At 39.6% G+C, this 18,630-nt stretch overlaps 1 protein-coding gene across 1 annotated transcript in view; it reads right to left on the bottom strand.

Annotated features, from left to right (window-relative positions):
* Nucleotides 1–7,024, bottom strand: part of LOC311524003 ((E2-independent) E3 ubiquitin-conjugating enzyme FATS) — a 171,598-nt gene extending 164,574 nt beyond the window's left edge. Inside the window, exon 1 of the mRNA XM_084634673.1 lies at nucleotides 6,948–7,024. The gene's annotated coding sequence lies outside the window, so the exon portion shown is untranslated. The remainder of the gene's footprint in view (nucleotides 1–6,947) is intronic.
* Nucleotides 7,025–18,630: the final 11,606 nt, after the last annotated feature.

Raw genomic sequence — 18,630 nt, 5'->3', positions numbered from 1 at the left:
TTGATCACTACCCGCTGAGCCCAACAATCTAGCCAACTTTCTATCCACCTTATAGTCCATTCATCCAGCCCACACTTCTTTAACTTGCTGGCAAGAATACTGTGGAAGACCGTGTCAAAAGCTTTGCTAAAGTCAAGGAACAACACGTCCACTGCTTTCCCCTCATCCACAGAGCCAGTTATCTCATCACAGAAGGCAATTAGATTAGTCAGGCATGACTTGCCCTTGGTGAATCTATGCTGACTGTTCCTGATCACTTTCCTCTCCTCTAAGTGCTTCAGAATTGATTCCTTGAGGACCTGCTCCATGATTTTTCTAGGGACTGAGGTGAGGCTGACTAGCCTGTAGTTCCCAGGATCCTCCTTCTTCCCTTTTTAAAAGATGGGCACTACATTAGCCTTTTTCCAGTCGTCCGGGACTTCCCCCAATTGCCATGAGTTTTCAAAGATAATGGTCAATGGCTCTGCAATCACAGCCGCCAACTCCTTTAGCACTCTCGGATGCAGTGCATCCGGCCCCATGGACTTGTGTTCGTCCAGCTTCTCAATAGTCCCGAACCACTTCTTTCTCCACAGAGGGCTGGTCACCTCCTCCCCATGCTGTGCTGCCCAGCGCAGTAGTCTGGGAGCTGACCTTGTTCGTGAAGACAGAGGCAAGTATTGAGTACATTAGCTTTTCCACATCCTCTGTCACTAGGTTGCCTCCCTCATTCAGTAAGGGGCCCACACTTTCCTTGACTTTCTTCTTGTTGCTAACATACCTAAAGAAACCCTTCTTGTTACTCTTAACATCTCTTGCTAGCTGCAACTCCAGGTGTGTTTTGGCCTTTCTGATTTCACTCCTGCATGCCCGAGCAATATTTTTATACTCTTCCCTGGTCATTTGTCCAATCTTCCACTTCTTGTAAGCTTCTTTTTTGTGTTTAAGATCAGCAAGGATTTCACTGTTAAGCCAAGCTGGTCGCCTGCCATATTTACTATTCTTTCTACACATCGGGATGGTTTGTCCCTGTAACCTCAATAAGGATTCTTTAAAATACAGCCAGCTCTCCTGGACTCCTTTCCCCCTCATGTTATTCTCCCAGGGGATCCTGCCCATCAGTTCCCTGAGGGAGTCAAAGTCTGCTTTTCTGAAGTCCAGGGTCCATATTCTGCTGCTCTCCTTTCTTCCTTGTGTCAGGATCCTGAACTCGACCATCTCATGGTCACTGCCTCCCAGGTTCCCATCCACTTTAGCTTCCCCTACTGATTCTTCCCAGTTTGTGAGCAGCAGGTCAAGAAGAGCTCTGCCCCTAGTTGGTTCCTCCAGCACTTGCACCAGGAAATTGTCCCCTAAACTTTCCAAGAACTTCCTGGATTGTCTGTGCACCGCTGTATTGCTCTCCCAGCAGATATCAGGGTGACTGAAGTCTCCCATGAGAACCAGGGCCTGCGATCTGGTAACTTCCGTGAGTTGCTGGAAGAAAGCCTCATCCACCTCATCTCCCTGGCCCGGTGGTCTATAGGAGACTCCCACCACGACATCACCATACATTATATCTTATGTATGACAAATTATAAACACAATGTAATAAAAACATAAGAGATTAAGTAAAAGATAGATTACCTTAGTCTCAGGTCTGCAATGACGCCCTTGTGCCACTCTGTATATTCCAGGGGCTGTAAAGCTGGTTTAAATAGCCAAATGATGATTGTCCTGATGTGGGGGAACCGCAGGTGTCCATTAAGCCAGGTGTACTGGCTCAGTACCAACTCCACCTCCTAATCCCCAGCATATTATTGCCTTAATTATTATTAATTATTTATATTGTGTTTGCCCCTAGAAGGCAGGACACCATTGTGCTAGGTGCTGTACACACATAATGAAAAGGTGGTCCCTGCCTCAAAGAAGTTGCAGTCTCTGGCTGGAATGCAGCTATAATCCAACTATTCCCCAGCTGACAGAATGACCTGTTAGGGTTGTTGCCAGGCAGATGCAATTTAGAACCACTGTAAACTGCTCTAAAATGTGGGGGGAGCCCAGCTGGCCCCCAGCCAATCCCAGAATTGAGGGAATGAGAAGGTAAGAGGGCATAAAACTACCTTTATTCCTCCTCTTCCTCAGGTCCTGCACCAAGTACAGATCAATGGAATCTGAGAATTGGTCCCAGAGTGTGTAAGTGGTGACAAAGAAAAGGGGACGCGATACCAAGAAGGGCTTAAAAAATATCTACCCCTGCAGCTGAACAGGGAGAATGTTCTGTATTACTGAAAAATGAATGGCTGGTGTAATCTATATTAAATATAATATAGGATGAACTTTTAGTTGGCATATTGAACTAGAAAGGGCTGCCAGGTCTGGTTATAGACATTTAGCTTGATCTTGCAAGAGCAATTTAATTAAAAATTAATTTGTTTTTTCTTGTCGTAACATTAATCATGACAACTTTATTTAGTATAAAGCTGGATGTGAATATTAAATCCATTTTAGTTTCATTGTAATTTAACAATGAAATAAAACACCAACATTTAAAACTTTTTTGTATTTATGATTGTGCATTAATATAAAATTATACATGACATATTTAAATAAAGAGAAAATGAAACATACAGCCTGTCAAGGTTCCTTCCCCACTCTGAACTCTAGGGTACAGATGTGGGGACCTGCATGAAAGACCCCCTAAGCTCATTCTTACTAGCTTAGGTTAAAAACTTCCCCAAGGTACAAACTTTGCCTTGTCCTTGAACTGTATACTGCCACCACCAAGCGTTTTAAACAAAGAATAGGGAAAGAGCCCACTTGGAGACATCTTCTCCCAAAATATCCCCCCCAATCTCTATACCCCCTTTCCTGGAGAAGGCTTGATAATAATCCTCACCAATTTGTACAGGTGAACACAGACCCAAACCCTTGGATCTTAAGAACAATGAAAAATCAATCAGGTTCTTAAAAGAATAATATTAATTAAAGAAAAGGTAAAAGAATCACCTCTGTAAAATCAGGATGGTAAATACCTCACAAAGTAATCAGATTCAAAACATAGAGAATCCCTCTAGGCAAAACCTTCAGTTAAAAAAGACACAAAAACAGGAATATACATTCCATCCAGCACAGCTTATTTTACCAGCCATTAAACAAAAGGAAATCTAACGCATTTCTGGCTAGATTACTTACTAACTTAACAGGAGTTGGAAGGCTGCATTCCTGATCTATTCCCGGCAAAAGCATCACACAGACAGACGAACCCTTTGTTCCCCCCGCTCCAGATTTGAAAGTATCTTGTCCCCTCTTTGGTCATTTTGGGTCAGGTGCCAGTGAGATTATTTTAGCTTCTTAACCCTTTACAGGTGAAAGGGTTTTGCCTCTGGCCTGGAAGGATTTTATAGCACTGTATACAGAAAGGTGGTTACCCCTCCCTTATTTTTATGACACAGCCATTAGAGCATGCACCCTGATTTGACATCTCCAATGTATATTTTACCATCATAAGACACTATTTAAAGTTATGATTTAACCATTGTCATCTAAGACCCAGTTTATGCTTCCGTGTGTCCATTTTATACTAAGAAAGTTTGATACAAATGCTTCTACAAAAAGCTTTTATACTCTTCATTGACAAGACTCAAATTTTCTGTCATGTCTACTATAGGACACATAGTTGGCCTAAGTGTGCATTATGGAGCAACTGCATTTGCACATATGGGGTTACTCAGACACAAATGAAGGGAGAATTAGCCCACTGTGTTTACGAATGTATTTTTGAAATATGCTGCTGATATCTTGTTTAAATAGTTTTTAAAACATTTGGATATCCACTTAATCCTTAAAAGAAAATAAGATGCAAAGAGGAGTCGGAATAACAAATGACAGAAGGAAGTAATGTGGAGAGGGATAAGCTATTGTATGTTAAGCTATCTTACTTTAAGTTACTCAATTGATAGAAGGAAAGCAGGAGTTAGACAAGATAATATAAATGTGATGCTTGAACCCATTAATCAGTTTAAATAACATGAGGAGCACCAAAGACCCTAAGGCTGAAAGAGTAAAACATCAAACATGTAGCTGGAAATTGGACTACAACAGTGGGTAGTTATGGGGGGGCAGAATCAATGATTCAAGAACATATTGTAGAAATCACATAAGGCACTGGCAGTGGCAGCTTTAGAGACCCAAGAGAGCAATGACCCTAGGGGTAAACATGCTTCACCCCTTCAGAACATATGGTACTTGTTCAACATTCAAGCTGCATTTCCCAACTGATAGGCAGTGAATAACCCCACTTTCCATTGAGGTTTGTGATGCCGGGGGCACCACACCCCACTTTGGAGACACGCAGGTTCAAAGTGTGCTATCCATGCTTACATTGGCATTTTGTGTGATGCAACAGGTTAGATCTCAATCCTTTAGTTGATAGATGATGAGATTACTGCTGAGCCTGCACAGGATCCCACTGAGTTCAGGGTGGCTCCCCGCAGGACCAGCAGTCTGCTCAACACACTCTCAGTTACAGGATTGGGACATTAGTATGCCTCACTCCAGGAAACACATTTAGCTGCTGGGGTAAGTCCTGCACCATGACTAACTTAAACAAGCATCAGAAAGGATTTTTCTATTTGAACACAATAATAAAAGTAGCCTCTGTAGAGATGGATCCAAGTCACACACTTGGCTTCTAGATCCCAAATGCCCAAAATCTAGGGGGGCATTTGGAACCATTATTGTAGTTCAGGCCCATCTCCAATTGTCTGGGGAGTCGCACACTTGCAAACAACCTCTTTTTAAAAAATTTGATTTCATTCACTGCTGGGTTGCATTATACTATTATTAGCTCACAGCTAAGGATGTGCTTATGTCATAATATATTTTACAATGTAATTCATATACTGCATGTAGGTTTTTTTAAACCTCTAAAGACATTTACAGTTGGAGTTTGTGTGTGGGTGGGTAACTGGCTGAGGAAATAAGAATGATTAGACTTCACCTATCTCTTCTCTGAGACAAAACCCAATTCATATGTTTAACAGTTTGAAAATTAGGTTAATATTTTTGGTTTTAATGTTCAGCTCCTGAACGTGTTTCTGCTTTTTTATTTCTACCTCTGAGTGAGCCAGAACTCTGAAGTGTTTGGAATGGGTTGAAATGATGATGAAGATAAAATTATTTTCTATCATTTTTAAAAACAGTGGCACTCATTGCCACATGATATCATCTTGAAGCCAAGAGTTTTCTAAAATCTAGATTATCAAGAGAATTATTTAGATAATCAAGATACCTTGATTAGCTCTATATCAAATTATTAAGAATAATGGGGGATATTTAAAAAGGCACAAAGGGGAGTTAATTTCCTATTATGCCTTTTGCTCTTTATACAAACATAATATTAGGAACCATATTGGCATGCTGGGGTTCAAACAACTTGTGTTTACTGAATATAAACTGGTTGGGTTCACTTCTAGCAATGAGCTAAACACAGAACACAGTGAACACCGCTAGCAGACTCAACTATTTAAAGGGATACTACCCTATTCCTATACAGTATATTCAACTCCCCTTTAGGGTATGTCTACACTACAGCTGCCTGAGCTAGTGTGCTAAAAACAGCAGTGCTGCTCTGGTGGTATGGGCAGTGGTTTGTGCTAGATGATGGAGTATAATCTTGCCTGGCTGGGTACGTACTTAGGTGGCTAGCCTGAGCTGCAGTGGCCACACTGCTATTTTGCTATTTTTAGTGCTCGAACTCAGTTAGCACATGTCTGTCTATCCATGCTGGGAATCATCATCACAGCTGCAGTGTCAACATACCCTGAATTAATGTAAAGGACAAAAAAGTTACAAATGCCTCACTCTCAAAATTACTATTACTAACCATACAACATGCTACAAATTAAGCCTGAGAAGTGCTTTACTACCCTATACACTACACTACAGCACCTGACTCCCACTGGCATACAGTTAGGCACCTAACTTCCATTGACATCACTCTCCTTCGAGCCCTTGAAAATCTCCCCCATATCAAAATCACATATCTGAAATACTGCACAGTAGTAAGGCTCCAGTCCCGCAACTTGATCCACACAGACAGATCTGTGCACAGGCAGGGAGCCCCATTGACTTCAATGCAGGCAGAATTGGAGCCTAAATTTGTACTAGGAAAAATAAAAGGGAAGGTAAGCATGAGCTGGTCATTATCATTGGTATGTTTCAAATGCCAAACTGTTTTTTACTGTCCTGGATCCCAAGTGGCTTGTTATTATAGATATTATTGTCCACAGATTTCATTTTTATACAAAATTCATTCTTTATCTACAGCACAGCAATATGACTCCACCACCAAACTAGTGCTAGCTAATGAGGACCATCCAGCAGAGCTCATATATACAGGGCAGAAGAGAGGCCTATGATAGCGGCAGTGAGCACTTCACTCCCAGAGCAATGCTGCACATATGTAAACAGCCCTGACAGAATAATGTTCATAAGAAGATCTGTGATATAAATCATTTCCACTTTTGAAATGTATATTCCACACTCGAAGGAATCATAAAAACTCATTATGAAAAATTCACCCACTTAATTACATGCATTCCCAAATTAAGCTACACGCTGTCAGGGAAAATACACACATACTAACATTACAGCTTTGCAGTATTATTGTGAAGAATCCACAATCAAAAAGATCAAGCAGCAATGGGATAAATATTTGCTATCTCTTTTTAAGAAGTGAAATGCAAAAAATTAAAAACAAAAAATAAAATCAAGAAGTGATCTGACTTATAAAACAGAAGCCCTTAAATATGCATGTCTTTAGTACTGACAGTTTTGTCCTATTTCCTTGAAGCTGCATTAGAAAGGTGGAATGTACATATAACTGCAATCAGTATTTCCACTTAACTGTAACATGCTAATGTTTTAATTGGAAAGACTATGATTATACATCTAATTTTCTTCTATAGAATGAGCAAAGTAATTACCTCTGCCTACATCACTTCCGTCATACCCTCTGAGAATGAGCTCTCCATGCGACCTTCAAGTGCCAAAAATGGCCTTTAGCCACAATCCAGTTATTCCACTTCTCTTAACATTTTTAGAGCAGTCTCATTTCTGCATAGTGTCTCTTAAAAGTATATCTTACATAAAATTGACCTACTGTCTTCCTTGTCCTGGAAAAAAAATTAAAGTAAATTATTTTCGTTCAGAAGAAGAGCAGCTCAGGTTATCTGAATAAACTCAAAAAGGAAATACGGTTAATCAGATTAATGCACAAAAGCCAGTCATGCAGCCAAAATGTTCATGAGTTGTTTAATAATTAACTGGATTTTTAAAAGCTGGCTGATGTTTTTAGATCAAGAGCTTGTGCTTATTATGAGGAGTACAGTTTAGTCAGTTAGTTTATTTAGAAGTGTTTTACCAGATGGAAAGCAAACAAGGATACAATCTTTCACTATTTCATTTTATTCTTCTCTCAAAACTAAGTATTCAAATACTTAATGGTCCTATAGTGCTTCACAATTAAATACAGAAATAAAGACTCTGTGCCTCATTCTCCATTGCCTTGTACTTTGTGTAGTCATTTCCACCTGGACAAAGGGAGGGTAAAATGGCTGTAAAATCATTCTGGTTTGGTGACGTCTCATGTTGCACTCACATTGCACTGGTGTAAACAATGACAGCACAAGTGAAGAATCAGGATCAAAGGGTTAAGTTTTGAAACCATAGGGACATCTTACTGATTACCCAGAACAATACTATTACTTCACCCTACCGACCTCCTTACTCCATCACCACAACTTCCCTCCCCAACTAAAAACAAACGAGCCTCATATATTACATTCTCTCTCTCTCTCTCTCTCTGTCACACACACACACACACACACACACACGGACAATGCAGTAGTTTACTATAACTGAAATTAACTTCTTTAGGTTTCAGAGTAGCAGCTGTGTTAGTCTGTATCTGCAAAAAGAAAAGGAGTACTTGTGGCACCTTAGAGACTAACAAATTTATTTGAGCATAAGCTTTTGTGAGCTACAGCTCACTTAATCGGATGCATACAGTGGAAAATATAGTGGGGAGATTTTATATACACAGAGAACATGAAACAATGGGTGTTACCATACAGACTGTAACAAGAGTGATCAGGAAAGGTGAGCTATTAACTTCTTTAGCTCAAGGATGTACTCTACGGAGATTACCATTGACATTAAGGCAAGCAGCATTTGGACTATGTACTTGTTTAAAAGTTTCAGTGTTACTGGTTAATCTGAAATTCTGATTATAGAATATCTGATTTCCTTTCAATTCCCCATTTTAACTAGGATTTATTTCCTTGAAATCTTTTTAACCTTCTGTGAGCTTCTAGCACTTCAAGAAAATTGCAGTACTCAACCTAACCTCCTGACTGGATTCCAGTGCTCTGAGAGTGAAATTCACCCATATGCAGATGGCCAGCAAGAGGACTGTATACCATTTAAAGTAAGGCTTAAGTGGGATTTAAGAATTTAAGTAGGATTTATGAAGACTTGCAATTAAAGCTGGTCAAAAAAATTCTTTCTAAACTATTTTTGGATGGAAAATTGAGTTTCCAACTAAATGAATTTTTCATGAAGAAGTATCTGCTTTTTGGCAAAAACCAAAAACACTCTGATGCCTTCAGCCAAAATATTTTGATTAGGAAATGCTGCCATGGTGCCTCATGGGAGTTGTGGTTTAGTTGCCTCATGTCCTCTATGAGCTGAAGTCCCTGGCTAGATCACGCTCTCCTTCAAATCTCTTCTTAAAATTCTATTCTTCCACAAAGACTACCAATGCTAGTCCTTCATTTCAAGATGATTTACTCATTTATATATTTATGCAAATATGTATAAAAATTAATAGAGTAACTAGAGAAAAAAATCTGTGATGCAACTTTTATTTGTCCATGGGGAAATGTGCTTCTTAAACACCCAGTTTTTTTCTCTCACCTTTCTGTGTCGGTTTGCCTTTCATTGTGTTTTCAGTTTAACTTTAGCTGTTGGGTCAGGGATTTGGGTCTTGATTATTCCATCGCCTGTATCTCTCCCTGTGGGATACTTCAGTAACTGAGATCAGCTGAGGTGCCTGAATTAACAGCCCCCTGATTTAATTACCAGGGACTGGAGGCAGGTGGTTTTCAGTGAAAAGTCTTGGAATGTAGAATTTATTTCTCTCATTAGCTACCAGACGCTGAACTTGATTCACTTTCAGGTCATATTCCAAGACCCATATGTTGTCCTGGGCTTTTGCAGGCTGGGCAACAAGTAGATAACCAGGGTGGTGAGAAAGAGTGAGGTTTTCATTAGAAGAAGAGTTCAAGCCAAGACTGGGTGTTTCTGAAAATCCACCTTTAAGTTTTAAATTATGGAGACCTAACAGGGTGTTGGTTTCTGGGAAACTGGATCCTTTTTGTTATCTGTATTTTTATAAAGATTTTACATGTTTTCTGAGCATTGGATGAGGACATTTTCAGAAGCTGAGATAAATGAACAAGCATTTGCCAATTTAGCAGCATGCACACCTGTGGTGCTATTTAAAAAATTAAAAATAAATGATGAGAAAAACAACATTCCATGCTCTGATGGCATGGGCCTCATGCTAACAGAAAGCAGATTCATTATAATGGAGTTTTACCCACTTATGCCATTAGCAAAGTTGGCCCAAATCTCTACCCAGAGCTTTATCCATCTTCCCAATTATATTTTTAATATATGAAAACAAAAATACACTTTGAATTAAGAACCATACAAATGAAAATAAGAGCCATGTTGATCTAGATTAATATGAACATTTTAAAAACTGAACAGCTAGAAGGAGGTCTTATTTTTTTTAAATTAAGAATGTTCTTGGTGGAATAATTCATTCATAAAACACCTTAAAGGAAGCAAAGAAACTAAAGAAAATGTTTCGCTAACTGTTGAATGAGATTTCAAAAGCTTAATTCAGAGTGAATTGTACTTATGATCAGTGTGACTCATTAAACCTTTGACAGGGAAGGTTTCCATCTTCTGTAAAAAATATTGTTGGAGATGAAAAGAGAGTGTTGAATGTTCATACACAAAGACACTATTCAAAAAGTATCTGAGCACTGAGCCTTATCCTTAGAAGTGCAACTGATGTGGGACATCAGAATGCTGACATCTGCAAAAAGGAATGGATTCACAGCCACTCTGATATATTTAGGACAGCTGCTATGTGTAGGGAAATTCACATGCTCTTGTGGATAGGGCACTGGACTGAGTCAGGAGACCTGAAGTGAAATACTGGTCCCATTGAAGTCAATGGCAATGCTTCCACTGACTTCAGTGGGGCCAGGATTTCACGCCTAGTTTTTATTTCTGGCTTTCCAACTGACCTGCCATCCTTCATCTGCTGCCCTTGATCTTGGAGTAATCACTTCACTTCTCCGTGTCTTAGATTTCCGTCTGTAAAATGAGTCTAATGATACTTTGTAAAGTGCTTTGAAATGTATGGATGAAAGTTATTATAGAAGATTACCATATCTTATAGAGTTCCTTATTGAGATTCTAATTTCTAAAAGGAAATACCTCCAAATTTCAACACTGGTTTACGGAATAAGAAGTTGGAGTTGAATTATTCCAGTCATAACAGCCTTGCTTATCTCAGGTCCTTTTTAAACAGGTTTGGCAGAATTCAATTTTAATTTTTTTTATAGTTTTGACAGATAAAAAAGTATTTTAAAATAAACATTAATATTGATTTAAGTTTTCACAGTCCTGGGAAATTATGGAGTAGGGTGGTGTTTCAGGCAATTATTTAATGATAGTGGACTGAGATTCAGGAAGTTAAAACCTTAACTGTTAAAACATGAATACTCTGCATCTCATGTCCAAATATACAAAGTATCCTTAAATCAAGCTCTAAAGTTCTCAAGCAGCATTTTTCGTACTTTATCTGTCTGTAAACTTCTATTATCATCAATGGAAATATTTTTTCATTGGTTTTTGTGTGGGTATGGTGAAATAGATGTTTACTGACAATAAAAATCTAATCCTTCCAAGCCTCTTTTTAAATTTTTTGCTATTTTTCCTTTATTTAACCATCTAAAATTTTATAAATCTCAATAACTGTGTTTAATCAAGATAGTAGACTTGATTTAATAAAGTAACATTATATTTATATATAGGGCCAATACTTTACAATGGCAAAAGAAATAAAGCTTGTGAGAAGAAAGATTATTTTATTACTCTAAAGAGGAAGTGATTTGTAGGATTTGATAGAGATGGCCCAAACTGGAACCTCACCCAAACTCAATCATACTTTGGAGGAATTTGAATCTAAATCTGGTCAGAATTTTGCAGCTTACCTACATATCTATTTGAGGAAATATTTTCTTACAGATCAATCAGAGGAGGTGGAAGAATGTCAATACTTGTAGAGACAATGACCATTTGCAAAATTATGAACTGAATCTGGATTTTAATCACTTAAAAGTTCAGGAATATTCAGGTCAAGGACTGTAGTTTGGATCCAACCTTGATTTTCAGCTCACCTGATAATGCTGGTTGCAGTCAATGACAAGTATCCCAGTTTGAATCTTGGCTCCAGTCAGCTAATGGGGACTACACCAACTGATTAACTAGTCTCTAGTGTTGGAGACCATTTGACTCAATTTTAGCCTAACTGGAGCTGGCAAAAGTTAAACTATCACGTCATAAAGCTATTTTCTGAAAGTCTTCCCAAAACTTGGATGGAGGCTGAAAACCAGACAAACACTGTGCTATTAAGTCATTCCAGGACTTCTTGGGTGATAGGACAAAGTCTGCCAATCCATGACAATGTGTGATATCAGTGTGACTGTGACTTTTTCATCTGTTGTGGCTGTAATGTTTGATATTGACTGTTTGTTGAAAGAAGGAAGAAAATAAATTGCTGTCAAAACTAGTGTGGAATGTGTTATTCTGAAATGCACAGAGTGAAGTGTGATTTGAAAGTGTCAGGGGTGATATGAAATGATAGAATGAATGTGTGTTCTTTCAAGAGAGTGTGCCATGGGGACAGAGAGGAAAATTATGAATCTGCTGCTTCAAGAATTTTCTTGAATACCACTTTGCATTTACAAAAGAATCCATGTGGAGGGGGGCAAAGGCAAGTGGAATTTTTGTCCTGGCAGTACTTTTTCTTTTAGTTTAAACAAGGAGAGAACGGTGCAATGTGTATCCTGCAGAAATTATATAAGTATTTTTCATAATGAAAAAGATGCCTTCAAAAGCTCAAAATTGAATCTCACACATAATTGCATGCTCACTGAACCTCATACTTATGTACTGTTGACACACATCTGCATAAGAATTCAATTTCTTACTCACATGTGGGAGATCCACAGCAACAATGTACTCAACTTACATACATACAAATGTAAAAACCTCTGTGAAACTGCAAACAAAACCATTGCCAAATGATCTGTAGCATTACTCAGGTTCCTCACCTTCTCTCAAGGGTGTCATGGCAGCTTCTCATGCCAGCTGCGAAATCCATTGCAGCTGTCCTGTTTTAATTTCATTTACAGTACATTGTGCATATGAGGAAGAGTTGAAAATATAAACTATGTGTGAAAAGCTATGGACTCTACAATAAATGATGGGAATGGCAGCTAATTGAACTGTGATTTTTAAAGTACTGTAATGGGAGTTTCTGAAACATTGGAATATTCATCTCCGGAAAAAAAAGAAAAGGCTTTAGCTAAATAAATTAGACCTAGAAACAGATTTGGGGCTAGTGGTGTTCAAGAATTCAGTGGGTCATACAGGCATACATGCTGATCCACTGAGTCACTTCCTCTCTTCGTGTGCCTCGTTGCCAAGAAGGCTAACAGCATATTGGGCTGCATTAGTAGAAGCATTGCCAGAAGATTGAGGGGAGTGATTATTCCCCTCTATTCAGCACTGGTAAGGCCACATCTGGAGTATTGCATCCAGTTTTGGGCCCCCCACTATAGAAAAGATGTGGACAAATTGGAGAGAGTCCAACGGAGGGCAACAAAAATGATTAGGGGGCTGTGGCACATGATGTACAAGGAGCGGCTGAGGGAAATGGGCTTATTTAGTCTGCAGACGAGAAGAGTGGGGGGGATTTGATAGCAGCCTTCAACTACCTGAAGCGGGGGTTCCAAAGAAGATGGAGCTCATCTGTTCTCAGTGGTGGCAGATGACAGAACAAGGAGCAATGGTCTCAAGTTGCAGTGGGGGAGGTTTAGGTTGGATATTAGGAAAAACTATTTCACTAGGAGGGAGGTGAAGCACTGGAATGGGTTCCCTAGGGAGGTGGTAGAATGTCCATCCTTAGAGATTTTTAAGGCCCGGCTTGACAATGCCCTGGCTGGGATGATTTAGTTGGGGTTGGTCCTGCTTTGGGCAGGAGGTTGGACTAGATGACCTCCTGAGGTCTCTTCCAATCCTAATCTTCTATGATTCTATGTCTCACCTTAAACCTATCCTGTTCAGTTTAGCCTATGTCCGATACTAAATTTCCCTCATATTTCCCTTCCTCCAGCAATACCTACTTCTATTCTCCTGTCTCTGTAGCTTGCCTCCAGAAATAATTGCATCTCTATAGTTTTAAGGCTAGGTTGCACCTTATTCTAATGTAGCTGCACAAGGAACTTACCCCATTTTTAACTGTGAGCAAGGCCAAATTACAGTCCTTGGGTTCCCTGGTGTTCAAGGACTGCATGAAGCTCGTGCCGCTAGTCACCTCAGGGGATGCAGTGGGGCAAAGAAGGAGGAAGGGCTATGACACACCCTGATCAGGAGAACATATTGCACTTTCTTATGGTTGGCACAGCTGCTGTGTTTCTCCACCTACATGCCAGACACAATGCCCCCTGGAGCACTTGCTGGGGCAATCCTTTTCTGCACCACAGCCAACATGCAGAAGTGCCTGTGAGGCACAATCCATCTCTTAAAAGTAAACTCTCTCTTTCCCTTCTTTATATAACTATTCCACATCTCTTTCTGCTTGTACAAGTTACTTTATCCTGGTCTGAAAGATACCCAGCCTGATTCTGTAAAACATTTCTAAATACTTTAGGTGAAGGACATTATATAAAAATAAATTGTGTTGTTATATTATTATATTCTGACTCTTTTCTTTTCAAAGAAAGAAAGCTCAGTTAAAAAGACAGAGTCCCCATCTTCAGACTTGAAAAGAAGAATAATTTTTAAAGTAAGGTAAATGAATACTAGGGCCTTACAACTTGACCATGTCCTTTTAAACCTCGGATAGTCTTGCAGTGAAGTATTTTAAATGTCAAAAGGGTAGAATGTTTGGCAAAGACTTGACACTCCATGTACAAGAGACCCCTAATCAGAGGCTATTCTTAAACTCCATAATAGAATACAACAAATAGCACTTTATGAAACTGCTCATGTTTGCTGTCCTTTTAAAAAAAAATTATCTGCTGCATTTTAAGCCCAGGTGAACAAGATCTGGGTTTTACCTGAGCTGTACAATTAACACTTGTTCAGTGGTCATCTTCTATATTATTTAAATCTCCTGAACTTATTATACCACTGCTTTGCCTTCACTGATTGCTAGTGCAGGTAAGCAAAGCTTCTCTATAAGTTAACTAGCCTCCAGTCTTGATTATTATTAGATAATCAGTAACTTAGCACTAATTATACCCAATGGGTAAAGCATTGCCTGCGTTATTCTAATATTTATCCCCATTTCACAAGGCATTCTTAAGACAGCAATTGAGTATACCATGGAAAAACATGCACTCCTCTGTATGCTCATCCATCATGGATGAATGAATGCGCCTTAGGCCTACCTCTTTTTCCTTTGAGGTACAATACTCCAGCAAAGCATGTAAGAATCCTGTAAAATTAAGTGACTAATTGTTCTGAATTTTATTCAGCAGGCTTTTGCCTTCATGACAGAGCATATAAGTGTCTTGACACAAGTCACTGCTCAGGAACAGTATTAAAAACATACTCTATGGTGCCAATTGCCCATCAGCTTTTGTTCATTAAGATGTTAGTGCCCTCTGGTGGTAGATATTTTTCTGCATTTAGATCATTTTAAGATCAGCTGTTTTACCCCAAGAAGGGTTTATTGCTACAAATTCTTGTAATTTATCAAAAAAGCTGTTTACACAAAGTTCTTGCCATGCACTTATAAGAGCATTTTCTATTACAAATGAAAATAATGCAACCACCAGAAAAAAAAAGAAAAATCACAGATCAGATCTGAGAGTCTGAATACTAACATATAACAACTTAATAGTAGAAAAAAACAGGTTTTTAGTGTCCCTATTTTCTTTTCTTCCTCTCAGATCTGGAAAAATATTATGGTGTTTTACTGCAAATGTAGGTGAGATTCAACTAGGAAAAAATTTGTATTGATATGTTATGTTTCTCCAGTTAGAGACATTACATGACAGAAAATACTTTTTTAGAAAACAAATTTGTGGATCTGATTTACCAAAATATTTTGTACCATTTGCTTTAAAAATAAATACATAAATGAAAGAAATGTGTACCCAGAGATGTTCTGCAACTTTTCTGCTTCTGATTTTTTACTGTAGATCAGCTGTGTCCTCTAAAATGTAAGGGGTCTAAACTTATATGTAGCCTGCTTTAATGAGTGGTTTAGACTTTTGAAAAAGCAAAAGCTCTAGAATGTTCTCCCACTGCAGAAATTTCAGGAGTGTTGGCTGACTAAACATTTGACAAACAACTAAGGTCTTCCTCTCCTAATCCTTTAAAGTGAGAAGAAATCTTCACAGTAAAGGAAGACATTGCTCACAATGTGATACTTGGAAACATCTGCCATCTCCTGAGGGCTTGAGAAGAAATAGAAAAGAAGCTTATGAAATACAAAATCACCATGGAATACATATTAATGAATACAGCTTGTTTTGCAGTAGAGTCCACTGTGTTGCTTCACAGATACACTGCTGCTTGCTCCTCTTCTTTGTACTCAGAAAGCGAAGAAAAGCCAAGAAAACATGGAGTAGCACAATTGCTTGTCTTTTACAAGAGTAAGGTCAGTAGCCTGGGAACCTCTGAAAAAATATTGAGTTTATTGCATGGAGTTTGTATAGCACATGGCAGCCTGTGACCGCTATATAAACATCACTATGTAAATATCACAATGCAAAATACTAAAGAGAGCAAAGATAGGAAGACCCTGGTTGTTTTCAAATACTTAGACTATATCTGTCCCCTAGCAACTTTCACATCTGAAGCTTTCCAGTGGGAGTGCACAGTGTTTCTCAAGCTGGAGGCTCATTTTCTCATATTGCGTGGCATCTTTGGGAGAGTTCCTACCTCTCTCAAAGGAGACTCAAAGAAGCTCAGGAGAAATGAAAAAGCTAATACATTTTCTTCTTGTTTTATCTTTTTTCTTGAAAGAATCCACAGAAATGGAGCGGTATGTCCTAGACAAAACATCCAGGATTCTGCTTTTCCTAGGCCAAATTCTTCCCCAGGAGATGTCTGTGCAACCCTAGTTAAAGCTGTATAAATGCAAAGGAGGTAGAAACTGGCCTTTGAGCCATAAGTGAAAATGAGTGATAAAAATCAGCAGGCTATCCCAATTTATTTGTTCAAATGATGACTAAATTTAGGAACAGATTTTAGGTCCAGCTGTACTTGGTGAAACTCAGAATAGAGAAGATGCAAAAGGTGGGATACAGCTCACTTTTACACTCCCCCAAACTTGAGCCTGTGTTGCTGCTTGTCTAGACCCCAGACATAAATCAGAACAGCCTTATGGTGGCTGTCAAAATCTCGGTCACAGGATGAGCTGGCCATTTTAAGAGGGCCCTGGGCCCAACTGCATCTGTAACAGACCTGGCAAGCCTTCCCCCAGGTGGAGGAGATGCTGAATAGTCTGGTGACTAAATCAGGTAATAGGCTGAGGCGCACCTGTGCTCATAAAAAGTCATGAAGAGCTTAAATGAGTGGAAGAACTCAGCTAGCTTTTCACAGAAACCCCTGGGTTAGGGGAGAGGATTGGGGGTGGGCTCAAGAACAGCTGTAAGAGTCAGTGCTCTATTAAAGAGTGGGAGAAACTGAGTCGAGCCCTTATAATATGTGTGTTTGTTCAGACTCTAATGCCCTAGAAGGTTAGGACTTGTACATAACTCTGCTGGAGGACTAAGTCACTTCAGCAACTGAAAGCTGGTAATTGAATGTGCTGAAAGCTGAGAGAGTTGGTGGTGAAGATTCAGGAAAGAAATTGAGGTAGGGTGGCTCTGGTAGCATGCCATACCACACGGGGATGTGTTCATAGCAGCCTGCTACATGCTCTAATGGCTGATCAGTGGATTAGGAATCCACCCATACCCCCTTCACGCTGGCTAAACCACCTACACTAGTAGCAAGGAAGGTGGTGATGTAGGTGCTGCTATGCTGGCTGAATGCCGTCAGCAGCTTCCCCTGTACTGGGGTAACACTCCTGCAGCTGGTTATGCCAGCTCCACAGCCAGGTTTTGTCAGTGGGTGGTGCAGAGTGATTGCATGGCACTTTGGGATCCAGCCCACTATTTCCTTCTATGCTAGCCCCTCTTCTCCAAAAGTGAAAAGCATTCTGGGAAGAAGATATTTCCATCAACCAGTTTTCAGTTTACAGATTAAGTTTTTGTGATTGAGGCACTAGAGTGTGTCCCAGGAGACCGATGTTAAATTCTTAGCACTCAGACTTCCTGTGCGACTTGGGGCAAGTCACTTTAGACCAGGATTTTCAGAAATAGCTAAAGATATGTGGGTGCTCAAATTGAAATACCATAAAATAACTTGATTTGCAGAGGGTGCTCACCATCTGCCCTATGAGAATCAGGACCCTTGAAGGTGTTGTAAGGTGAGCACTCAAACAACCCCTCCCGCAAAAAAAATACAAAGCATCCAAAAATGACTGGGCATTTTTGCAAGTCTTTTCCTCTCTTTCTGGCTCAATTCCTCATCTGCAAAATGGGGATGATAGTGTTCGTCTCACATTCCTTGTGATCCAGAAGAGGCTCAGCTTCCTAAACTAGATGAACCGAATCCCAAATCAAAACTTTATCAGCACTGCAATGACTGGGGTAAGAGAGAGGTTGGCAAAGGAAAATCCCTCCTGCTTCACATTCTCCAGGGCCAGACTCAAGAAACACTTGGCTGTCAGCCAGTGCTTGGCATCTGTACTCCAGCTGAGACCCTGCTATATGTGTTTGGCCCTGCATAGTCTAGTTCAAACAGGAATTAATTCAGGGAAGCGTTATTGCCTGTGTTATATAGGAGGACAGACTAAATTATCACAATGGTCCCTTCTGCCTTTATAATTATGACTTAAAAATTTCTCATTCAAATAAACTGCAGAACACACTTAGTTTCATTCAATTAGGGGCAAATCCTATCACTGCTTGCAAGTCACAGAATGCCCCAAGTAGTAAAACCAGATCCCCTCTGTGTGAGGTGTATTAACTTGGATGCCATGCCCTGGCAAACTCAATCACTGCTCTCTACGCTGTTGTATACAGAGTTAGCGCAGAGACACTTTTGCTGGTGGCTCTCCTGTGCATCACCACTGTAAGGCTTAAGTGGTGAGGAGACCCTCGCACTGGCCTGTGCACCATGGGAGAATCCTAAAAGAATTTTGGCTCCTGAATCTAACATCAAAGTTGCCCTGCATCATTT

The sequence above is a fragment of the Lepidochelys olivacea genome (assembly GCF_965140295.1).
Source record: "Lepidochelys olivacea isolate rLepOli2 genome assembly, chromosome: 7".
Lineage (NCBI taxonomy): Eukaryota > Metazoa > Chordata > Testudines > Cheloniidae > Lepidochelys > Lepidochelys olivacea.
This window is presented reverse-complemented; position numbering and strand designations above follow the sequence as displayed.